The sequence below is a fragment of the Anguilla rostrata genome, chromosome 12 (assembly GCF_018555375.3).
Source record: "Anguilla rostrata isolate EN2019 chromosome 12, ASM1855537v3, whole genome shotgun sequence".
Taxonomy (NCBI): domain Eukaryota; kingdom Metazoa; phylum Chordata; class Actinopteri; order Anguilliformes; family Anguillidae; genus Anguilla; species Anguilla rostrata.
The window spans coordinates 24,498,412-24,523,879 of NC_057944.1; the positions used below are offsets into that span (position 1 = coordinate 24,498,412).

General features: G+C 49.5%; 1 protein-coding gene and 1 long non-coding RNA gene across 5 annotated transcripts in view; one reads left to right on the top strand and one right to left on the bottom strand.

Moving 5' to 3' along the window:
• Positions 1 to 25,468, top strand: part of kirrel3b (kirre like nephrin family adhesion molecule 3b) — a 186,231-nt gene that overhangs the window by 35,562 nt on the left and 125,201 nt on the right. The window lies entirely within an intron of this gene.
• Positions 1 to 25,468, bottom strand: part of LOC135235996 (uncharacterized) — a 145,688-nt gene that overhangs the window by 12,585 nt on the left and 107,635 nt on the right. The window contains exons 3-4 of one of the 3 annotated variants that reach the window (XR_010324478.1): positions 23,738 to 23,875; positions 6,351 to 8,291 (exon numbers count right to left, since the gene is read on the bottom strand). This is a non-coding gene — a long non-coding RNA (uncharacterized LOC135235996). Of the gene's footprint in view, positions 1 to 6,350; positions 8,292 to 13,084; positions 13,890 to 23,737; positions 23,876 to 25,468 lie in introns of those variants that run through there. The other 2 variants (XR_010324480.1, XR_010324479.1) reach the window with 2 other exon arrangements.

Here is a 25,468-nt window from a genome sequence, read left to right on the forward strand (position 1 = left end):
GAGAAATGGGTATGAGAGTTCAAAAGCCCTCAGCTCTTAAGCCGCTTTTCCACCGCATGGTACCGGCTCAACTCGACTCGACTATACTCAACTTTTTTGGTTTTCCATCGGGCAAAAGTTGTGGATAGTACCTGGTACCTGGTACTTTTTTGGAATAACCTCCGTCGAGGTTCCAAATGAGCTGAGGCGATACCAAAAGGTGACGTGAAAACACTGCAGACCACTGATTGGTCAGAGCAACGTGTTTCATGCGGCGTTGCTAATGACGACCAGCTACATTAACGGGGGTACTATCTGCAGTGGAAAACGAAGTACCTGGTACAAAAGCAAGTAGAGTCGAGTAGATTCGAGTCGAGTTGAGCAGGTACCATGCGGTGGAAAAGCGGCTTTAGATTTATCTGCAATGTGCAGGGCAAGGGAACGGGTAAAGAGAGTGGTTTCAGATTCAGCCAATCCTCTAGGGGGCACTAACATATTATTTTCATGCCAGAGTGCAACTAATATTCCCTTCTAACATTCTAATACTGAATTCTAGATCAAACTATTGATCACAGTACGTTCTTTTACTGTGAACAGATCTTTATGACAAGTTAGTGTTTTATGTTTTAGTTAAGTCTTTGTTTCATTCTTTTCTTAAAAGTATCAATGCTAATAAAAGTAACGTACTACAAATGTTTGCATTGCCAGGTATCGTATTAAACTGATCAGATGCCAGCAATTTATGTTGCCTTCAGACCCTTTAGATTCAGAAAAGGTGGATCAAACGTAAAGTTTTCCAGATAAACCAACACACTTGGATCGCAGTAAGATCAACACTGAAATGATCAACGCAAAGTTGTTTATCATCTGAAGCTCGCATCGGTCTGTCTCATGTATATTATTTATGCACCGTGAGGATAATAAAGTTTAAAAAGAAAAAAAAAAATCACGGAAAAGCTGAGTCTTTCACACGAGGGTTTTGCGCCAGACAAAAAAAGATAACAGTTTGAGCCGAACACGCTGTATGTTACTGAAGCATCTTTCATAACCCCCCTGTGGCTACACGTCTGTCTGTCTTCTGCTTCTCAAATCTGTTTCTTCTGCACAACTTCCCACTTTCGTAAGCAGGGACTGTTTTTTTTCCCTTGTTATGAGCCCTTCGCTTCAGAGTTCACCGTCTCCACGGGGACCAGGAATCAATTCCTCTTGTTTTTTGAGCAAATCGCTCCATTCTTTATCACAGGAGGTCTCTGTGCTGCAGAAGTATAGTGTTTGTGTGAAGTACATATTGGGCAAAGGGGCTTTACTGGTTGTTTGGTAGTTTTCTTAACGGTGATGGAATAACACCATGACTCCGCATGTCTCTTAGCGTATAGGACTGTTGATGTAGTGACTACGTCAACAGTAGACTTTCCTGTACACCTTTGCTGCAATATTCAGCCTTTTGTGTAGCATATAAAAACACATTTTGGTAGTTTCACATAAAAAAATAATAGAAGGTTGCTTCAACACAGAAACCGCAAGCTTCTTTCCTCGTTGGAGGACAGAAAGTGTTGGGCAGGTCTAGAACACAACAAAACTCACCGTTCCAAAGGACCCCGTACTCAGTCCTTCGTCGAAAAATGAAAATTCTCTGGAAGGCTGTTCACAAAGACTGCGTTAGACTGAACACAAACCATCATCTACTGCTGAACAACACTATGCTACACCTAACAATATTTTGGGAATCCCGTAAATCACTCTATATTGAATATTTAAAACGCATTATGATATATATAAACACACATACTTTCAGTATATGTACAGGCAAGCATATTTGTTCATAATTAAGTCATAATCATTATCATAATCAATTTGTTTATTTAGTCAACCAGGTTAACCTAGAGTATTCTCACTTAAATAGCTGGCTGTTTGACACCAACTGTGCCCCGCCCAGTGCCCTGTCACTGAGCCATTACGGCAGCCATTTCTGCCAACACCATGGAAACCATCCAAATGGATTTATGAAAATATTATCACCGCCCTTAATCTGCAGCATTGATGATATCAGAGATGTTCTTGTGTCAGCAGAAACATTCTTTTTCCCTTCAGACCTGTCTAAATCCCTAGATAAAAAAATAAAATTTGAAAAACCTTGACCATAATGATAAAAGATGTCTGGAGTTGCAAGCCAAGCACAAGGTGTCAAATTACTCAGTGGATGGAAGTTAAATTTAATAAGGGGCGAAACTAAGTGATGTCAGACTGCGGGAATGAGGCAACATCGGGACGGCTTTAAAAGGTTTGGGTGGAGTGGGTAAGGGTTTGAGCTCTTATATGTCTGGGTGGAGTGGGTAAGGGTTTGAGCTCTTATATGTCTGGGTGGAGTGGGTAAGGGTTTGAGCTCTTATATGTCTGGGTGGAGTGGGTAAGGGTTTGAGCTCTTATATGTCTGGGTGGAGTGGGTAAGGGTTGAGCTCTATTGTCTGGGTAAGGGGTAGGGTTTGAGCTCTTATATGTCTGGGTGGAGTGGGTAAGAGTTTGAGCTCTTATATGTCTGGGTGGAGTGGGTAAGGGTTAGAGCTTTATAGGTCTGGGTGGAGTGGGTTAGGGTTTGAGCTTTTATAGTTTGGGTGGGTAGTTTGAGCTTATAGGGGTGGAGTTAGGGTTTGAGCTTTTATAGGTTTGGGTAGAGGGGGTTAGAGTTTGAGCTTTTATAGGTTTGGGTGGAGGTTAGAGTTTGAGCTTTTATAGGTTTGGGTGGAGGTTAGGGTTTGAGCTTTTATAGGTTTGGGTGGAGGTTAGGGTTTGAGCTTTTATAGGTTTGTGGGGAGAGTAGGGTTTGTCTGGTAACAGAGACTGTTATGCCTAAGGCTTCAGATGGGGTAGCGGAACACTGCTCTCAAACAGAGAATTTAGGCCTGAAAGCAGAGCCAGTCGGGGAGCTCTGGAACACCCCACAGAAAAACATGAGGGAGGAGCACCAAGTGCATCCTGGGGGAATCTGCAAATTCCCCCACCCTGGGGGATCTGGGATCTAAACCTGGCATGTACGAAAGCGCGAGACGGTTTCTCGGCTTCTCTCTTAAAGAGTCCCTGTTGGTAATTCAAACAGCCTTAATGACTTAAAACAGCAATTATTTTTTTTACCTAGTTTTCTATCTCTACAGTATACCAGGAGAACTGAGGCAATGCATGCATAACTAAAGGATGGCCACACTGCATTGTGTGTGGTGTTGGATGTGTGCATATATATTTGTGTGTGTGTGTGTGTGTGTGTGTGCGCGTGTGTGAATTTTCATATTTCCGTCGCTACACAAATTCAGTTACTTAACGCCCATTTCCCCCGTTGGGACTGCAGAAAGGCTGTGCTCTTATGAATTTTCTGTGGATCTTTGCTCGTCTAATCATGCACACTCAGGCCATTGATTCATTCATAGCCTCCCAGTCATAACTTAGCGCTTCTGCGGGTATGAATGAGATGATTCTGCACACGCTTAGTGAAGCGCTCTACAGAAGGCATGTTCTCCACAGCCTCCCTTTCAAGCAGGAAACATCACAAAAGCCTCCATTTGTTAACAGCTGCAGAAAATGGAGATTACAGGTTTTTGGGTGGGGGGGGAGGGGGGGGGGGTTGTAATTGACAAAGAACGCAAACAGGATTAATTATCTTCTGGGTTTGTGTCATCGTGGTGCGATTTATAGTGGATGAGGCCAATTAATGCTGCAGAAATGCCAGTGCCTCTCTGAAGAATGGGTCTGCAGTATTTACAGTATTTAATGTTAGCTAATTGCTTAATATCCTTTGAAAGGCAGTCCTGCAGGGTGAACTTTGCTTTGGGAGGAACCCGCATTTCTCAGAATCAAGAAATTCAGCCTGGGATTTGGATTCATCTCCTGCATGAGAGCCAGCATCAGCCTGGTCTCCATCCATTCATCTACTTCAGCAAATCACACACACACACACACACACACACACACACACACATATCCCATTTGCCAGGTAACATTAACCAGGTGCCAGGTTTTTCCCTTAAAAGCTCTGTGAAATTAGGGGCTTAGAACTCCTCCAGGGTTGCCATTTTGATGTTCCCGCCAAATGAAGAACAAAGCAACTAAGACAAGAGCCTGTTGCTGAATGTAATGTAATGTAAAGTAAAGGATAAAATGTGGCTGGAGCAATTCAGTGGATAAGTGAATGATGCAAGTTCAAGGTGTGTGACACCACCTCCACCTCCACCGCTTTTATAATTGGTATATTGCCTTCATTTTACATGATGTTTTACAGATTGTTAGTAAAAGCACCTTGTGCTTTTTACTTGAAAGGTGCTATATAAATAAATAAATAATGCCCCCCCCCGATACACATGCACACACACACACACACACACACACACTCACACACACACCGAGCACGCAAGCTCCACCCCTCACCCGCACTCTCCACAGAGAGGCCTGTGGGGGTTCCCGGAGCAGCGGGCCTTTCTCACCGCTGTGAGCGCCTCCGAGCGCGGGGCCCAGGTCTCTTCCAGGGAGCCGCTGGGAGGGGCGTGCCGCGCGGGAAGCTCTCCTCCGTTTCGGCGGGCCCCGGCGGCCCTCTCCTCCTGGCCCCGTTATCTCCGCCCCCCCCCCGAGGGCCCGGCGCTTCAAAGGCGAGGAGGTGACCTTTCGGCGAGGCGCGCATTGTTTGTGCTCTCTCTGAAGGGCCTGACCTTTCCCAGCCATTAGTCTCAGCGGGTCATCAATTAGCTCCTCCTCCCGCCACGCCCCCGAGAAAGGCCAGCGCACGAGGGGACCTCTCTTCAGCCTCTTCCCCCCCCTCTCCTCCTGACTGACCGGTGAGCTGAAGGAGAGGGCGGATCAGAGAGAGGGGAGACGTCACCCTGGAGAGCTCGCTCGGTCCGAATGATGCGAAAGGTGCGGCGGTTCTTTGGTACCTCACTCAAAGCGAGATTATTCCGCCCGTCGAGACAAAGCCCGCGGTCCTGTTTCCACCCTTGCGGCCGCTGGAGCCTCCAGGGAAGGAGAAGAGTCTCTCGAGGCTCAGGGATATGATTTAGGGTGCTGTTCTGTTTCTGTATATTTTTTTTTTGGGAGGTGGGGGTGGGGGGGGTGGAGGGCAGTTCATTGGTGTTGCCCTCTTATATTTTCCATCTTTCAGTCAGCTTAAATTCGTTTCACAGGATTCGAATTTGGCCTTTGATTAAAACAGAAGCTCCAGCAAATCATTTTTATGATGGCGCTGGCATTTGATCTTCAGCAGCCATGTTGCCTTCTAGAATTGATGTGCGCTGCTCCTGCCGTGAAAGAGGGGCGGGGCCTGATGATGAGTCATAAGGCCGGGGGGGGTGCGCTTTCGCGTGTCGCTTCAAACGGAAAACAAGAATGGGATAGGAGCGGCGGGGAGCTGTGCTTGTTGCACAGCGGCCTCGCCGCGCTGGACCCTGTTTCACGCATGGCCACCCTTGCACTTTTAATCATCCTCAGGCCCGGCGAAGCTCCCACGGCAACCGCACATCCTGCGCCGTGGCAACAGGTCACCTCACGCTGACTGACAGCGCTATTTATAGAACCAGGGCAATAATGTATGCTCTCCTCTACCTTCCAAGGTACATATGTGTATGTGCGTGTGTGTGTGCGTGTGCTTGTGTGTGCGCGTGTGTGTGCATGTGTGTGTGTGTGCGTGCGTGCGTGTATGTATCTGTGTGTGCAATTTCTTAATGCAGTAGGTCGCTCAGGAAACACCGTACCAACTGTGCTGTCAAACGATGTTTTTCTGTGAAGAACATCAATGTGTATACAGTATATAGCCTTCTGTGAAGCATATCAATGTGAATACGGTATATGGCTTTCTGTGAAGCACATAAAGTATGTGTTGGCAGGTAGACTGACTGTAGCTGTGTATTTACAGAGGTGCAGATTCTAGGCATTGCATTTACGGGCAACTTGGATTTTTTTTTTTTTTTTTGAAAATGTTTTTACAGGCATATATAGATTTATGCTCCATGAGTGAACATTACTATTGATTGGCTGTCTTTTTAAACACCAAAGTCTTTGATTTATTTCCAAGGTTCTTTGCACAACTCTCCCTGTGTTCTATATTCTCCAGGCCTCTTTTAAGAGGTGCAAAGAGAACTCCAGCAAAGCTCTAAAGGTCACACCAATATTTTCCCCTTCACCAACCCTTTCCCCCCTTCTTCCCCCTTCCACCCCCGCCAAGGTTTCCTGCACACGTGTTTCTGTCCCCCTCCGCACGCCCCCTCTCCCCCCCCCCGCCCCCGAAGCCGTGCTTTATCACTTTGACAAATCTACGCTGCTTTTCAAGGAGAGCCATCCACCTTTACTTTGAGCTAATGCCCAGACAAATGAGCCATAAATTCTGCCCGTTTTTTATTTTTAGGGGTGATGCGAAGCGACAGCTTGATTAAAGTAGGTTAAGGGATCGGCCGAAGCTGTCAGTCAAAGCAGGACGGATGGGTGGAGGCTCGGGGTGGAGGCCAGAGGAAGGCAGCATGAGCTGTCGAGGAGGGGAGGGGGGGTGGGGCATGACCCCCCTCTCCCCAGGAGTAGAAGTATGGGATTTGGGATCCAGCAGGTGAGCCCCCCGTGAAGGCTCTGTCAGCGCAGTCACAGCGGCGTGTTCGGAGCCAATGGGCACGAGCGAGAAGAGAGGGCTCAGCGTTAGCGGCGTTTGGTTGCGCTAAGCGCCTCCTTCGTTCCGTCTCCCCGACCGCTGCTCTACTCAGAGGACACGGGGCCCTGTGATGTTTCAATGCAATATTCATACGCCATATTCAGCATTCACAATGGGTCCTTCATCACCACCTAATCAAACCCATCAAAGAAACAAAAGAGGGAGAAAAGGAATGTTTAATCTCACACTGGCTGGCTGTTTACTGAGGCACGAGGAGAGGGATGTGCGTGTGTGGACATGGACATGTGCGCGCGAATCCTCCGGTCTCCTCATAACTTTGCAGCCGAAATATACAGAATTTCATCAGACTCCGAAGGGACCGGTTTTGAAATTAAGTGCGGAGTTTGAAGGGCTACTTTCTTTCCCTTCTTCTGCGCATTCCTGCCGTTATTCTCTAATAGAGCGCCCGACCTTGAACAGGAGCCCTTGGAGGAGGGGAGGGGAGAGGAACACGAGCAATTCACCCGTATCTCTGGCCCCATTCACTCATATCTCCACCATAAAGATCTACACCCACGGCAGAATTACGCATGCCCGAGTGTGGGAGGACTCCGAGACACAATTATTCCTTCCAGCTTCAGACAACCGCGGCCCCGCGATATTGCAAATAGATATCGCAGCCGCCACTTCAGGAGATTGTACATAATGGCGGTCATTACCATACAGGAAATCTTATTTGAATTATTGTTTTTAATGGTCAGTGTTATTTAGATTCTCAAAAGCCTTCTAGAGATGGCACCAAAGTAGCGGTAATCCATTTAACATAACATTCGAACAGATTTTGAATCCACACAATCCGATAATTAGACAACCCCCCCCCCCCCCACACTAAATTTAAGAACAAAAGAACTCAATATCACATAGAAAAATTTGTCATAATTAGCAGTTATAATTAAGAGTTCCAGGAACTGGAATAGATTAACATGACCTTTTCTTTGACTCACAATTCAAAGCAATACGTTTTTGATTTCACCGATGCTCAACTTGAAGCGTTTCTTCCGCCGAGGAAGAAATAACACTTAATTTGAGAGATAAAAGGTTAAAGAAAAACACTGATCGATTGGAGGTCAGCATCCCGTTTGACACTGAGCACTTATCCGCTCCGGCCGGGCCCGGCTCGGCTAATGTAAGGCAGATTGATCATAGCGTATGCGTGCCAGGGGCAGCCGTTTTCCTGGCTCGGCACGTCGGCGCGGCGTCTACGCTCATTACCCACGAGGCTCCCGGGCCTGCTGCAGCTGACCGCCGGTTCCAGGGGTTAATGTGGCCGGTGCCCCTGTCTGATGTGCCCATTCCCCGGAATGTGTAAACTCTGCCATGCAGCGTGACAGCATGAAGGTTCGTGGCAGCACTGAAGATCTGGCCCTCGCGTGCGTTAGCCACCCGTTGTCCAGCGGGGTGCGGAAGCCAGCGGTTAATGGTAAGGCGGCGGCCACAGGGGGTAAAGCAACGGGGGTTAACAGGCTCCTGCCTCCTTGTGGGATCGGCTGCAGGCTCTGGGCCGTGAGCCAGCGGATCCTCCCCACCATCCGCGGCGTGAGCTCTGGTTCTCCTGCCATTCAGTGGCCGTTTAGGGCTGCTTTACTGGCTCTGGGCACGCGCCACACGCGTTAATGCACCAGCCGTGTTCATGCACCACCTGCGTTAAAGGACAACCTGTGTTAATGCACCACCCATGATAATGCACCACCCGTGTTAATGCACCACCTGTGTTAATGCACTGCCCGTGGTAATGTACCACCTGCCTTAACAGCCCAGGGACGCACTTGTCTGTTACTGCGAGCCGGTGCACAGAGTGGGATGGAGTGGTGCTTTCAGAGAGTTTGGTGCCCCCCCACCCCCGTCCATCAGACAGTGCTGTGATAGGGATGATGGCTTTCCAAAGCCTGGGGGGGTGGGGGCTGCTCGGCCATTGCTTCGGGCTTGCTCCTGGGGAACAGGCTAGGGCAATGTTATGTGACATTAAAGCCAAGCATTGCATGCTTTTAATGGGTCTCCACCACCGTCTGAGAGCTGGTGAATTTCCATGCATCACAGAGAAAGCTTTTCTCCAGGAACTCCCAAACTGGCCAGAGCAGAGGGTCAGCAGGGCAAGCAGGGAGGGGCACGTTTCCGCTGGCCCCCGGGTCAGCCCATCGGGCGCTCCTGGGACCTCATCAGCCAAACGACACCAAGCCATTACCGCCACCCCGCGAAGTCCCCTAAGCCCTCTGCGGGTGTGTGGGGATGGGGAGGCCCAATTACCCGACCTGGGGAGGGTAAAACGCCTCTGCCGTAACAAGCATCGCATTCAGGAAGAGGCGCGCGGCGGCCTAACCGGTACACGGGGGGGTTCAGCGATTTGTGCGGATATATTAGGAAAACTGCAGATTCACCCTTCACTGGAAGGTACAAGGTTACAGTGCAGGTGTGAACCTGACAGGATGGTGGAGCTCAACCGCAGTTCTAGCGAGGCGGGGGTTGCCATGGAGAATCGTTACGCGATTATGAGCTAATTATCTGGACAGGATCTAACAGTACCAAATGATTCCTGTTGGCTGATGGCTGTAGATGCTAAAGACAGATCTGTCCAATAAAAATGCCGGCCCTGTTCCATGCCCTCCTGGCAATTTTTAAGATTAGAGATGCCATCCATGGGGAAGAGCACATTGCCTGACAGACGCGACACCATCTTCTTGTGACAGGTTAATGTAGAGTATGAACTGATTTGCTGGTTGAACAGTCTGAAGAACTGCCTAACCTAAAACAAGTCACTGAAATTCATCGGTGATTCTCAATCCCAAAACACTGCCCTCAACTCCATGGCAAATTTAAGAACGGCGCTCTCAGATTTAAATTATGAGAATCAATGGAAGCAAAATGAATGTTTTAGAAGGCTAAGACCTGTGACATTTTGAGTGGGAATGCAGCCTTGCTCTTTCCTACCCGTGGATAGGGTGTACGGACTCAAATCAATTTCATCTCATTTACACCCAGAGTAGTTCTCGGTTATGAATGAAAAGAAGGCAGATCCAACGGTTCAGCAAGTTGAAGTCCTTAATGATTTCAAAGCCTCTTTTTTCCTTCTCGTATTTTGTTTGTGTTTTAGATATGCATTTTATATCAGCACATCAAAAGAGCTTGTGGATTAGAATCCCACTCACATCTTGCCCTGTGTTTATCTCCTATTAGGAAAGGGGGAAGGGGGGGTAGTCCTCTCCTCTCATCTCCTCTACCTCTCTTCTTCTACTCTACCCTCTCTACTTCCCTCTCCTATTTCTCCTCTTGCTGGGTGTGAACCGACCTCCATGTTCACCTTCGGTTGTGAAGAATTGAGTACTTCCGTGTCCCAACAGAGATGAAGCATGTTGTTTTGCTCCGGGAAAACTAGTCGGTTTTTTGAAAATGACCTTCCCATTTGCATGCCTCCAAAGGCCCATTCCCCCGAGGTTCAGGGGAAGTCCCTTTATCCTTCTGTCACTCTCTCCAGGCACTATGGCATAAGGAGCTTACTTACAGCCTCTCCACTTAAGAAAAAACTTCGCTAGAACCACTCGCTAAAAATGGTATTTCTTGCAGAATGCTTAATTTCACATAGCAAATGTACTGTGTGGAAAACATATAAACAACTTGTTTTGGGCATTTAAGTTTTAATGAATGTTTACACTGAGATAAAAGAACAGGGTAGTGGTATTCACAGTACTTATTAATGATACCATTAAAAAAGGAAATAATACCAATAATTCACCAAACACCACCACTAGCACACTAAGTTCTTTAAAATCAAATTATGTTACAGTCCTCCTCTTTCAACTGATGGCCAGAAGCCCTGTTTTATTTATTTGGTTTTGTAAATGGGTTTGTTCTTTTAACAAAAGATTAAATTAAAAAATGCAATATCTTTCTCCAGTGCTGGAGGTTAAAGCTGGTGAGATATAGCACTTTTTGTTCATTTTCCTTTTACTCTTCCTCCACCATCATATATATAGTTAAACAAAACAAACCTTCCATGCTGATAGGAAACAGGCACATTGGATGGAGGTGATGATTTGTGACCTTTAGGTTCTTGATTAGCACTGATTGGAGAAGAGACTCCAGTCAGTCATAACAGGTGCATTTGTTTGTCAGATTTTTCAAAAGAATCCTTAAGAATCAAGTATCCCTAACAGCTCTCCTTACTTAATGTGAATCTGCAGAAAAAAGTCCTTAATTGAGAAAAGCACAACTGCACTGCATGAAGAGCTAAGGAGTTTCCTTTAATGCAGGGGTTGGAAACAAAAGTTTGACGTGTTCCTGTGCATTGAGTCGCGTGAGGATACTTCCAATGACTCTGTGGGAGGCTGTAATTGATAACTCAGAGGAAGGGTTTTAGTTAATGAAAATCTCACCACTGCAGACCATCTTTTAATTAAAGTAGAGATATCTGGCAAATCCACTTTCGTGAAATGCAAAATTGAGAATAATGCGGCCACAAACAGCAAACCCTGATTAAGTGCATCCATTCTAGAACATGTCAACACACACACACACACACACACACACACACACACACATATACTTTCTCATGCCTCATTATGATGTGCAAATGGCTAGTTTGCTGACATGCAGATAGTCTGACCCACAGGGTGATAAGTCTCAGCACGTTGCTCCATGATGTGGAGCGTGCAGGGAGGGGGGAGCCGGTAGAGAGAAGGTTAAATTCACCGGCTCTGAGGGAAGGGAGGTGAGGGAAAATCTGTGCCGGAGATCCAGGCCCAGAGAAGTTGTCAGGTTTGATTTATTAAGTGGAGCTCCTAGCCTGACTGCTGGTAACTTGTCAGTCCCAGCGTAATGGATGGGTCTCACAGCTCACTGCTTTCTGATTGGCTTTTTCCCCCCGATGCCGAATGAAAGCCCTCCTCCCGTTTGCTCTCTCGTTTTTTTAATTAATTCATTACTGGCGGTCAGCCGGGGGGGGCGGGGCAGGAGGGCGTCGGGAGACGGCGCGGCGCGCGTTTCCAGTCGCGCTCTTTCCACCGTTTTTCTTTCCCGGGCTGCTGGGCTGGGAAACGGCCCTCCTGGTCGGGCTATCATCCCTCATAATGCCAGTGCTAATGATGGCAGGCCTCAAGCACCAATCAAGAGCACATTAAGCCTCTCCCTGAGCCCTCCTCATTCAGAGACTCAGAGGAGCACAGCAGCATCCAAGTGCCGGGCACAAAAATATCCCCTTCGCCCCTTAAAGCAAAACGCCGATGTTTGTTTACGGATTGCTGCATTCGCACACACTGATGCGAACAGATGGACGCTCCGGTTTTTTCGCGCCACCTTCTTAATGACGGGGCTTGGCGTGCGTACCGATGCCAAGACGAGTGAACAGCGTCGCGTCATAAAAACGAGCCGCACGCGTTCGGACGCGCGTACGCAGGAGGGCGGAGCCGGAAGGATTCCAGCTCTGACCAATCACGCGGCGGTACCCTCGTCACACAGAGCGGCGCCCCGCTGCCGTTACCGCAAACCGGGGCTCCCACCATCGCTTACTCCAAGGTCAACGGCGCCGGCCAAAGCGGCCCACGCGATAAACTCATCTGGCGCACGCGTAATGCAGCGTCACCCCAGAGAGCGCAGCCGGGGCGGTGATGTGCAAAATGGCCCCCGGGCCCCCACGGGGGCCCCACGTTCCCAGCTCGCCCCGGTCACTGCGCATTGGCGAATTTACTTTGTTTCCAGCCAGACAAGGAAACAACAGAATTTTAGCGGCTGCTAGCACAACGTGTACCGCTTCCTCTGGAAAGCAATTGCTCAGGCCTGCGGCTAGCGCTCCGCTTTTAACAAGATGTAATTTTACAGCGCGACACGGGCAGACTGAAAAAGGTGCAATGAAAGCTGACTCAGCCCACCGCCTGATTTCACATGAACTCTGGGCTTCGGATACGGCCGAACGTCTGTTCGCTGGACGCTAACAGCTCCTCCAGAGGATCTCATGCTCAATGCAGCTGGCTCTCAGTCTCCTTGCGAAAAAGTATCAGAGCGTCTGGGGAACCTGCCAGCCTTTCGCAAAGAGGACGCTCACTTTACGGTCTGCAGTTCATACAGTGACATAATGAATGCAAAGCAAGTATACTGATACCGGGGGACAAAAAGAAAATTATATTAGTCCGCTCGCAAATTTGCATTATTGAACACTTCTGTCTTTCCCCTTTGTATTTTACAGACCGCGCTCATCCATATCATTTTCAGAATTATACATTTTAACGGTTTTTTTGATTAACCTCGGCATAATTCACCTTCGCTGCCTTTCAAAACAAAAGTCAATTACATTATCCTGAAATATATTTCAGTTTCCCTGCCAACATGAGCTGAGGGGGAAGTTTAAGCACTTCGAGGCCCTCTGGGGACCAAACTAAACCACTGGATGAGTGCAAGTGTGATATTTCATGTGTGAGTGGCAATTTGAAATCAATTTGTCACCCATGGATTTCTACGACCGCAGGACTAGAATAGCATCATTCTTTGCCGCCCATCAATTCCCGCTAACTGACAACCTGCACACAGGCCTTTAGAGCCCATTCAGATGTGGAAGGCCGACTTTCCGCCATCGTCGTTTCGCGTTCGCCACAGGACTGCGCGAACGTCACGTTAGAGCCTTTTAAATATACCGCCTCTGTTAAAGTACCACCGCAGAAAAATCTGAAGGGGGCCAAAAGAAATGGATGGTGTGCCACGGGCGTAGTCCTGCACCACCCATACCCTCCCGTCCCCAGCAAACTGATGGAGAGCGCAGCACAGCGCCAGTCTCTTAACCGCCATTAATCATGGACATTCGCCCGAACAGACAAATGCATACAGTCCACGGAACCCCCGGCAGAAGTGAAATATTGTGGCCCAAACGAGGCGAGACAAGCAATGGGTCATGTTTGTACATTGTGCTTTTTGTTATTGTAGCTGTTATGGTTAAGAGTCAGCAGGGGTGGCGGGGTACGTTCTTTGAATAAATTGGCCTCGTTCGGTACTGTCACCGGGACCCCTCCTCCCCCTCCGCTTCTGAGGGTCGCTCTGGGGGACCGGCGTATCGATTGGAGAAACGCTACACGCCGCCTAATGGGGTGCATCGTTTCGTTTCCCTCCGATCGGCGGCAATCCGTTCCCAATCCGTCAAACGCGGCATCGGGCGAACGCCTTCTGTTAAGTGATTTATGAAGAGTTTCGTCAAAGGGGCAGTTTGTCTTTCACAGCCATTTCGGCCACAGTGTCTGGTGCTCGGCGGCGTCGGGCTATTCTGGGGGTATTAGAAAAGAAAGCAGGACACAGAGGGAGGGAGAGAGAGGGGGGAGCCAGAGAGGGAGGAATAGAAAAGAGAAAAAAACACAGATCAATGCATCTCAGGCATCTTATGTGACGTGTGTCTCAAAATGGCTCTAATGATTTTGAAGCAAGGGTGGCAGTTTGGGATTGCGCCTCCTTTTAAATTCCCATTTCGTAACCCACAGCAACCGGCCCTCCTGGAGAAAAGTGTGCAAATGTCAAACATCTTTTTCTTTCTCTCTTTCTGAAGGGAATAATAAATGCTGGCCCCCAAGCTGACAGCGGGGGAAAAGAAAAAAATCAAATCTGGTTTCAGAATCTCTCGGAAAGCTGACAGGTGAAGGTCACAGCCAGGAAAGCAAAATCAAACAAATACCTTCTGACAGAAGTTGCAAGCGATACGCTTCTGTTTATCACTTTCACTCTCTCGTGGAAAAACAAGCCCGCCCAGGCCGTTCGAGGGGGTTTGTGGGAGGGGAGTGATGTGGAGCGCCCCCTGTCTGCAGAATGGGGGATGTGGTAGAATGGCAAACTGCAGGTCTGCGGTATTTGTCCTGATCCCCTTTTCGCTCCCTGTGTGTTCCCTCCTTGTGAGTTCGCTAGCCGTGCGTTCGCTAGCCGTGCGTTCGCTAGCCGTGCGTTCGCTAGCCGTATGTTTGCTCGCTGTGCATTCGCTGGCCGTGCGTTCGCTAGCCGTATGTTTGCTCGCTGTGCGTTCACTAGCCGTATGTTTGCTAGCCGTATGTTTGCTCGCTGTGCGTTCACTAGCCGTATGTTTGCTCGCTGTGCATTCGCTGGCCGTGCGTTCGCTAGCCGTATGTTTGCTCGCTGTGCGTTCACTAGCCGTATGTTTGCTCGCTGTGCGTTCACTAGCCGTATGTTTGCTCGCTGTGCGTTCACTGGCCGTATGTTTGCTCGCCGTGCGTTCGCTAGCCGTATGTTTGCTTGCTGTGCGTTTGCTAGCCGTATGTTTGCTCGCTGTGCGTTCGCTCCCCGGATGCAGGGCAGAGTGTGTCAGGGCACGCAGCAGCCGGACAGGGCCATGTCTGAAGGCCCATGTCGGCTTCGGCCCTGGCAGTGAGACCAGGCAGGACCGGGATGCTCCTGAACCCCGTGATGAATTTTGCATGATGATCATGTACAATCTGACAGAACAGCAGTGGAGCGTGAGACCTATGGGGGTGGTTGGGGGGGGCGATGGGTGCTGGGGGGGGTTGTATTCCAGCTTGTCGACAGTGTCAATCAAAAGGGCGGTCTCTGTTTCCACAGGGTAATGGGATTCTGCTGTGAATCTGATACTTCTGCTGTCACATTGCTTTTACACTGAAGTACAAAAAGCTTTCCCGTCAACAGCATCCTCCGCTGGGACAGTGGTGGGGGGGTGTGTGTGTGGGGGGGAGGGGGGCTTGGACGTATCCTGATAGGGGAGAGCAAAATGCTCACTCTCTCCTTTCTGGACTCTTTGGTTTTAATATAGTGGTGTGGGGGGAGCTGCATTAACACAGGACCTGACCCTCTAAGAGACAGAGAAATGTCTACAGAGCATAGCACAGGGACACAGTCGGGGGGGGGGGGGGGGGTTTCCTATGGAAATGAAAGAGGAGCCATCTTATTCCCCCGCCATGAAATCCTTTTTTTATGTAATTTTTGTATGCAAAATGACATGAACATCATAAACGGCCATCGGCTGCACAGCCTGAAATGTGTGTGCGCGTGTATACGAGTGTGCGCGTGTGTATGTGTGTTTGTGTGTGTGTCTCGTGTGGCAGGTGAGATGTGTGACAAATCCTCATGGTGTCACGGCTCTAGAGAAGCTGAACGTGAGAGGAACAGAAGATATGAGGATATAGCGTGGTCTCTCTTTTTTTTTCAAATCTCTTGAGTGGCAGTCCAATCGGAAAAACACCGGGCAGCCGGCCTCTCCATCCAGGAGCCTACCTTCAATCAAAAACCCCGTCGAGCATTCACACTCCCTTCAAGTAGGGCCTTTTTTTAAATGAAGAACATGGTGTACGGACACTGCATTATTGTAGTGATATCTGCGGTGGGGTGGCACGTGCTTGTGGATTCAAGCCCGGCCATTTATGGCACGTGTATCTGCGCCACAATGAGCCTGACCAGGCTGCTCATAACCTTACAGCATTAGGAGCCTGACCAAACTACTCAAAACCTTACAGCATTATGAGCCTGACCAAACTGCTCATAACCTTACAGCACTATGAGCCTGACCAAACTGCTCATAACCTTACAGCATTATGAGCCTGACCAAACTGCTCATAACCTTACAGCATTATGAGCCTGACCAAACTGCTCATAACCTTACAGCATTATGAGCCTGACCAGGCTGCTCATAACCTTACAGCATTAGGAGCCTGACCAGGCTGCTCATAACCTTACAGCATTAGGAGCCTGACCAGGCTGCTCATAACCTTACAGCACTATGAGCCTGACCATGTCACATAACCTTACAGCACTATGAGCCTGACCAGGCTGCTCATAACCTTACAGTACTATGAGCCTGACCAGGCTGCTCATATCCTTACAGCATTATGAGCCTGACCAAACTGCTCATAACCTTACAGCACTATGAGCCTGACCAAACTGCTCATATCCTTACAGCATTATGAGCCTGATCAAACTGCTCATAACCTTACAGCAGTATGAGCCTGACCAAACTGCTCATAACCTTACAGCATTATGAGCCTGACCAAACTGCTCATAACCTTACAGCATTATGAGCCTGACCAAACTGCTCATACAACAGCATACTATGAGCCTGACCAGGCTGCTCAAAACCTTCAGTACTATGAGCCTGACCAGACTGCAGTTGGACCTGGGTCACCTGCAGTGCCACACTCACCCGAGTTCCCTGAGGCGGAGCTCAAATTCGGGTCATGGAGAAGGGACTTCAGCATTTCCCACATGCCAGTTTCCACAGTTAAAAGAAGAAAAAAAAACAACCTCACTCAGAGTTTTACACCGGCCCAAGCCCAGCCAAAGTTTCATAAAGCTGATAAATAAGCTGGCATAGCAGCTGTAAATTATTCAGGGGAAGGGTGCAAAGCAGGCGTACATGACCACACCACGCTGCAGGGGGACAGAGTAATCCAGTTTGTGAATCGGCGCCTGCTCGCAATGCTGGTGCGTACAGTCAGGCTGCTCTTAGCTCTCACAGATAGAGATACAGAGAGGAGATCAGCAGACTCATGTCTTGGCATTATATTTCTCTTTTGGTTTTCAATGTTGTTTTTTTAATGATGCTTTTCCTCCCCCTCCTTCACTCGCATGGATCTGCGCTGCCAGGGGATTCCACTAAATCGATGGGAACTGAGCCTCTCGTAACCTAAGAGACGTAGATTATGGGGCTGGTCAGATGAACTTGGTGGCCGTGTCTTATATACGACTAGGGCTTCCCATACAGAAGCATCTCAAACAGCAGGAGCAGCTTCGTGCTGCAGTGCTCGCACTCACCACTAGATGGCCCGTTCAAACGCAGCAGAGCCACAGAAGAGGCAGGGATGCCGCAGCAGTAAACAGGCTGCTTCCAGGGTTCTATTTGTCACATCCTGTTATTCCACAGCCTGTATTAGCCTGAGCAAATGAAACAATAACCAAGAAAGAGGAGGCCACCTCAGGGAGAAAAACAAACATATTAGCTGTGTCAAACTTAGTGAAAATGCAAGGAAGTTAAATAATTGCATAAGTCACCAGCAGGAGTACAGAATCACGCAGAAGTCAAAATCCCATTTGCGGAAACGTGATGCAATTTATTTTAAATGAATTTTGCTTGACGATATTACTTTTTTCCCCCTCCCCTTCGGTGCCCTGCTATTTACTTATGCGGCGCTATTTAATTAGCGTAAGCCAGTGTAGCCATTTCTGTGCTAACACACGACTCCCCCGTGGCTGCAGACCCAGTCCTTGCGGCCCATTAGTCCAGAGGTAGGACATTCTCCTTGCTTTCCGCGGCCATTTCCATCGCGTCACAGGCTCAACGACCGCTTTCGGGCCGCGAAAAAAAAACCCACGATTGTAGAGCTGCCATCAGAAGCCTGCTCACCGTGCACAGTATACTGTTCAGACTCCCTCCCAAATCCTCCTCGGGCCATAGCGGTGTAGCTACTGTTAGCGTGGGGGGGGGCGTCCCATGCAGGGGGCGGCGTGGGCCGAAGCGTCTAAAGATAAAACACCCCCCCTACCCCCTACCCCCCACTCCCCACCCACACGTTATCACCGGCACCATCCTGGAGAAGAACCCTTCTCCTCTGCGCCCTTTGACTTAAATTGACACGGCATTTTTCATCAGGGCAATGCCCTGATGCTGCTCTGCACCCCTTGGTGTTCATATCCGGGCTCCTCAGAGCCAGCGCTGCCTGGCTTCCTTCACCACCCTGTGCCCTCGTTTCAGTGACGTTTGTTCGGAGTACGCCCCGCCCCTCGGGCTCATAAACCCACCTATCGCAGGCCTGGCTTCTCCCTGCCTCTTCCCTTCACCGCATCGCAGTGCGTAACTTCTGAAGCGCCGGGTCCGTGACTCCTGGAGAAGGCCCGGGACAATCAGGAGGCCGAGCCGCTAAGACGATGCTGGGCTTCACACAAACAGCTGAGAGACACGCCACCGCGATAATTACTGAATGCAACAGCGGCCTTCGCCACCATATGGTGTGTTATACCTTCCTATTCTTCTTTTCCATTTTAATTATACCTGAAGCGGTTAGTGAACAAACTAAAGAGGCTGTGGGAAATGCTTCTGCAGAAGAAAAAAATGTAAGCATTGGCTGTGATCTATTGGGTGTTGATCGGACAGCCAATCAGCACCAAGGTCGTGCAGCTTTCGTGTGATCACGTGATGTGTTTTTGTCGACTGCATGGAAGCCGCAAAGCCTTGCTGCTGATCGGCTGTCTTACGGTCACCCAATAGATTGCAGTGATGATGTTCTTTTATCCAGAAGCGTCAGAAGTGTGGTATAATTACTGAGAAAAAGAGGAAAAGGAGGGCAAACCACCACACGGTGGCGACAGCCATTCTTGCACTTGATAATTATAGTTGCGGTATATCACCCAGCCCTGGTTTCACAGACACATTTCCTGAAGCAGCAGAAAAACAGGCCTCGTTGTGTTAACAGTATTTGCACCACACACTCAGCCTCACCTAAGTGTGCAGGGCTCATCTCTAACTGCACCTGTCCTCAAACGTGGCAGAGAAAAACAGATCTGTAGGCTGTAAATACTCTAAAAAGGGAAAAAAGTCAAAGGAAAACAGATTCTGAAAGTAAATGTATGACTCTTACAAGAGTAGGTTATTGTTCGCAAACAGACCAGGCTAAGCACACATGCTAACACTTGAAACCTGTGACGATATGGCTTCCTCTTCAAGCAGTGTCATACTCCTCACTGGCCTTGTGAACAGAATATTGTTCCGAGATTGTGAATTATTACAATCTTTTACTCCTAAGGTTCCATACATATGTGAAGCAATCAATCTGAGAAACGGGAATCCGATGGCTGACGCCTGCTTTTAGTGCGCTACAGGGTAATGGACTGGGAATACATGCGCGAGCTTATCTTCAGGAATGTTCTGAGTGGTCCTCAGAGGGATGGTCTTTAAGACCTGAGGCATGTCTCATCTCTCATCTTCAACACCTCACCCCCACCAGCACCCCCCTCCACCCATCCACACATCCATCGCCTCATGCAGCACAGCTCGCTCCTCCGCTGGGCGGGGGGGCGCCGAGCCGTGGTTCAGCGGAGGCGGTGGGAAAAATGAAGGGGGGGTGGGGGTGGGGGGGCACAGCTGCCGCTGATCCACGGCTGAGCCCCCGTATCTGTCCGCCCACTCTTCCTCCCTCCGTCCCCCTCCTCTTCCCCCTCTCCGCCCGTCACCGTCCCCCTCCTCCCTCCTCTCCTCGCCTCTCCGCGCTGACGTTCTCCCTCACTCTCTTCCCCGCGCTCCATCATTCGTTCCCCCCGACAATCCGGTAATTTGCGCTTAGGATGGGCGGGGCTGTGGGACGCGGGAGGAAGCAGGCCAACAGGAGCCGGCGATAGCGGCTAATTATCCACAGCTGCTGGAGGGAGCGCGGCGCGCCCGCTGCCAGAGGAGGCCTGACAAAATTGTTATCAAATGCAATTAGAGGGAGACAGGCAGTTTTTAGAGGGGAACTGGGCTGGCCGGAGAGCGACGGAGATGGAGATGTGACAGCGCGGAGGCGTGGGCGGGGGGGTGGGGTGGTGTTTCAGGTTAGGCAGTTTACAGCAGAAGCGAGAGAGAGAGAGAGAGAGTGCGTGTGTGTGTGTGTTTGCGTGTGCGTGTGAGCAAGCGGCAGTCGGTGTGCGTGAGTGTTGTGTGGCCCATCTGCAAGCGGCGAGTTGTAAATGTCGATGTGGAATGCGTCTGAAGCGAGGGGCGTGGGGGTGATGCTGCTCCCCCTCTGAGATGGGGAGTGATTCAGAAGAGAAGAGACGGATAGAAAATGGAGAACTCCTGCTTGGCTTGTAGTGGGGGCTGATAGCGAGGAGAGAGAGAAAAGAAGATGAGATGGGGAGGATACAGAGAGACGACCAGAGCCAGAGGGATGATAGAGAGAGGAGAGAGAGAGAACGACTCTCTCTTTGCTCTGTAGATGGGGGCTGATAGCAGAGAGAGAGAGAGAGAGAGAGAGATCGATAGTCTTATGTTGAGAGGGGTGAAGCAGAGAGAGAGAGAGAGAGAGAGGCTCTGATTCCTAGCTCTTATGCTCTGTAGATGGGGGTGATAGCAGAGAGAGAGAGAGAGACTCTGACTCCTAGCTCTTATGCTCTGTAGATGGGGGTGATAGCAGAGAGAGAGAGAGAGAGAGAGAGACTCTGACTCCTAGCTCTTATGCTCTGTAGATGGGGGTGATAGCAGAGAGAGAGAGCGACTCTGACTCCTAGCTCTTATGCTCTGTAGATGGGGGTGATAGCAGAGAGAGAGAGAGAGATTCTGACTCCTAGCTCTTATGCTCTGTAGATGGGGGAGATAGCAGAGAGAGAGAGAGAGAGAGAGAGAGAGAGAGAGAGACAGAGACCGGTGCAGTTTCCTCACCGCTGGAGTTGGTCCCCAGGTTTGCAGGACAGGAGGAGGCAGCTTATGCCTGTGGGAGCAGTGGTGTGTTTATTTGCAGAGCTTGTTTGTGTGTGCGTGCCTGTGTGTGTCTGTGTGTGTGCGTGTGCGTGCCTGTGTGTGTCTGTGTGCGTGCGTGTGCGTGCCTGTGTGTGTGTCTGTGTGTGCTTGTGCGTGCCTGTGTGTGTCTGTGTGTGTGCGTGTGTGCCTTTGAGTGTGTGTGTGTATGTGCATGCCAGTCAGTGTGCGTGCGTGTCTGTGTGTGTGCCTGTGTGTCTGAGTGTGTGTGCATGGCTGTAAGTGTGTGTGTGTGTGTGCATGGCTGTAAGTGTGTGTGTGTGTGTGTGTGCATGGCTGTGAGTGTGTGTGTGTGTGTGTGCGTGCATGGCTGTGAGTGTGTGTGTAGCCGTATTGCTATGCCACACTAGCAGATCTTCCAGATGGCCGAGTAGGTAGGGAAGCTGGCGCTTGGGCAAGCGAGCATTCATCACTTTCATCAAAAAAGAGAAAAAAGTAACAGAACAGCTTTTCCCTCCCACTTTCCCTGTCGGCAACAGATGGGGGTCGGGATGCCCCCCCTCCCCCCGTGGACAGGGCGGGGTGTGTGAGGGATTGGGATGAGCCCCCCGTGGACAGGGCGGGGTGTGTGAGGGTGGCCGGCAGCAGGGAGAACATGACCCCTCCCCCCCCACATCAGAAACCTATAAGAGCAGCGTCCATGAGGGACGTGGCAGGTGACAGCCGGCCTCACCTCTCCTTAAAGCCCAAACGAGCAGGGGGGCCGTCCCAGGGCTGGCTCCACAGGAGCGGGGGAATGAGGGGGGGGAAAAGGTGATGTGTCAGACCATCATTTGCATTGGGGCAGGGGGGGCAGACCGGGATGTATGGTTGGGGATGGGTAAATGGGGTCCATACCGAGAGTGTTTGTGTGTGCACTGTTGGCTAAGTGTGTGTGTATGTGCTTGAGTAAATGGTAAATGGACTGCATTTATATAGCGCTTTTATCCAAAGCGCTTTACAATTGATGCCTTGCATTCACCAGAGCAATTAGGGGTTAGGTGTCTTGCTCAGGGACACTTCGACATACCCAGGGTGGGGGATTGAACCGGCAACCCTCCGACTGCTAGACGACCGCTCTTACCTCCTGAGCTATGTCGCCCCTATGCACATGTATGATGTGCAGTTCATGCTTGAGTTTTTTTGTACAACTGAATGTGTTCCAGTGTGTTCAAGTGTGTTATACTGTGTGTATGTGCGCTGTGTGTGTGTGTTTTATAGAGTATGAGCGTGTGCGTGTTGTAGAGTAAGTGCGTGTGTGTGTGTTGTAGAGTAAGTGCGCGTGTGTGTTTTATAGAGTATGAGCGTGTGTGTGTTGTAGAGTAAGTGCGTGTGTGTGTGTTGTAGAGTAAGTGCGTGTGTGTGTGTTTTATAGAGTATGAGCGTGTGCGTGTTGTAGAGTAAGTGCGTGTATGTGTTTTATAGAGTATGAGCGTGTGCGTGTTGTAGAGTAAGTGCGTGTGTGTGTGTTGTAGAGTAAGTGCGTGTGTGTGTGTTTTGTAGAGTATGAGCGTGTGCGTGTTGTAGAGTATGCGTGTATGTGTTTTATAGAGTATGAGCGTGTGCGTGTTGTAGAGTATGTGTGTGTGTGTGTTTTATAGAGTATGAGTGTGTGTGTGTTGTAGAGTATGCGTGTGTGTGTGTGTGTGTGTTTTTAGGGTATGAGCGTGTGCGTGTTGTACAGTATGCGCGTGTGTGTTTTGGGTATGACGTGGGGTGTGTTGTTTTTAGGGTATGAGCGTGTGCGTGTTGTAGAGTATGCGTGTGTGTGTTTTCAGGGTATGAGCGTGTGTGTGTGTGTGTGTGTTTTTAGGGTATGAGCGGGTGCGTGTTGTAGAGTATGCGTGTGTGTGTTGTAGAGTATGAGCGTGTGTGTGTTGTACAGTATGCGCGTGTGTCTCCAGGTGCAGGCTCCAGGCTTTGCGAGGCCCCCTGCAGGCCAGGGTGTTGGCAGAGGCTGCAGAGTGGGAGCAGATGTGAATTGTCAAGTGCTGTGTTTGGCTCATTAGCTACTCTCCCACTTGCACCAAACACAGCTGCTGCCTGGCCCTTTGTGTGTGTGTGTGTGTGTGTGTGTGTGCATGCTCGTGTTTTTGTGAAAGGCAGAGAGATACTCTGTGTGTATGCATATGTGTATGTACGCTTGTGTGTGCATGTGTACTTTCTCTTACATCTGCAAATAAATCCAACAGCAGGGATTTTGAGTGTTCAAAGGAACAGACAGGAGGGAATTTTCACCCACAGATGGGCTGCTTTACCTCGGTTTGGTGTTGAACTGACTCTGTTTGATGCTACAAAGAGGCTGTGGCCGATCGCCATGGCGCCGCCAATTTGAGAGACAAATTTGCATGTATGGTCAGCGCAGACTTGCTGCCTACGCTCTCCCAGCAACAATCCGTGTGTCTACCTGTGCCTGCTCCCAAACTATGTCACAGCATGCTCTGTGTCTAGCGCAGGCGCGTCCCAAACTATGTCACAGCATTCTCTGTGTCTATCCATGTACCTTGCTGCCAATGGCAGTGGTCCCGACCAGAGAGCTACAGGGACTGAGGTATTTCCTTGTTACTTGGCACTTAATTGATTCATCAATTACTGTGGCTGATTACACAGTTGGCTTGCTTCACCTGCTTTCCTGTCTCAATTGGTTGTTGATTTTAAGGTGAAAACAAAATCCAGCAGACCTGGCGGCTGTCCAAGTTCCGTCTCCCCAGGCGACGGGATCGTCGGCGGGTCCGGGCCTCCGTTCTCCACCGAACGCGCGGTCACGTGCTTCCTCTCTTCACGCTCTCCTGGTTGATTACAGGCTTTCTCCTCTCCTTCTGCAAAGTACACGGAGCAGCAGGTGTTGGGTCCATCCCACTCAAATTCGATCATTTCAGGAAATTAATTGAAATTGAAATTGTAACAAAAAAAAAGAAAACACTGCCTGTAATTTCGTAATTAATTACTTGAATTTCAATTAAATTATTGAACACTGACGGTATTTAAGTTGTGCTGATTCCCGACTCAGCTCAACAGAGTGAGCCCCTCTAACCCCAAGGGACTCACATTAAGCGGCAGTGCTGACACCACGCTGCTCTCTGTTTTCCTTTCGCGTAGCCTACTGGCACCGTTGGCAGCAGGCGTGTTCCAGCACGCGCCCGCGGTTCGTCAGATCAGTTAAAGCCGTTTACGAAAAACCACCTCATCCCTCGGAATCGAACAAACCTTTTTTTTCTTTACTCCTCCGTCGCTATATTCTACGAGTTTTAACGAGGGCATTCCGTAAGGCGGCTTCGCGCGCGTCGTCTCGTTAGGGCTCTGACAGATCTCAGAGTTTCGCCGAAATCCGCGAGGTACGATTTTCGCACATTTCCGCGCGCATGCGAACAGGGTACCTGAGAGATTAAACACCTGCTACCTGTGTGTTCTCCTGCCGTGGCTTTCAACGCGGAGCCCGCGCTGCGTTCCTGAGCAGCTTCACACGCCGAGGACGTTCCCAGCCCTGCTAAGCTTGTTTGTGTGCTGCATCGCCTTGCTTTCCGTCGCAAACGCAGAGGGGGAAAAAAAAAAAAGACTAAAGCAAGCACTACAAAAAAAGAAACCCAATCATTACAATGTTCAGATGTTATATTTGATAGGAAAGCCGCTTTGCGGAGTCTGTGCCAAGAACCTCTGCGAGGAAGCTGCCGATTGGCTGCTTTGAGGAAGAAACCCCTTAATAGAGCAGCTGAAAATAGAGGCTCCGATCGGCAATTCCTCTGTAATTATCTCGCACACCTGTTGCGAGGTTTCAGCGATGAGGGTGTGAAGAGTGTGAAGCGGATGACACCGCTTTGACCCAAGACTGCAGCGCGCCGAAGCGTTTGAATCTTTCCGCCTCGCATTCATAAAGGAAAATGTTGAATTTCAGATCTTTTATCAGGGTGGCTAAAGAGACTCTGCGTTTCCCTCTTCAGTAAATCACAGATCACGACTTGGTCCTCGTCATATGCCCCCCCCCCCCCCGTAATCTTAACCAGTGTCTCCCCAATCCCACTAAACCTAACCCAGAGCCATATGCAAGAGCATCACAGCATTGCATGAATGTTTTAGAACAGAAGTGTCTGAGAAGGCAGCTGTGTGCAGAAAATGAACTGCAATACCTCACTGCTTTTATACCTCACCACCTGCCTAACAGAGCCCGAAAAACACGCCCAGGAGTGTTGGGGAAATTTAAGAAACCTTTCAGTGCACATTTCCTGTTCAACAATCAAAGCCTTCAAACTGTAATAGAATGTTCCGCCTTATGACTAAGCTGCAGGAATGTTAAACTCAACTTCAAGAGGGCTGCATTGTCTGCTGTGGTTTGCTTTCAGCCAGCAGCCAATTTAGGCCTTGGATGCAAAGCGTGTGGACTGTTTAGCCAATCAACGGCTTAAATTAATCGTTTA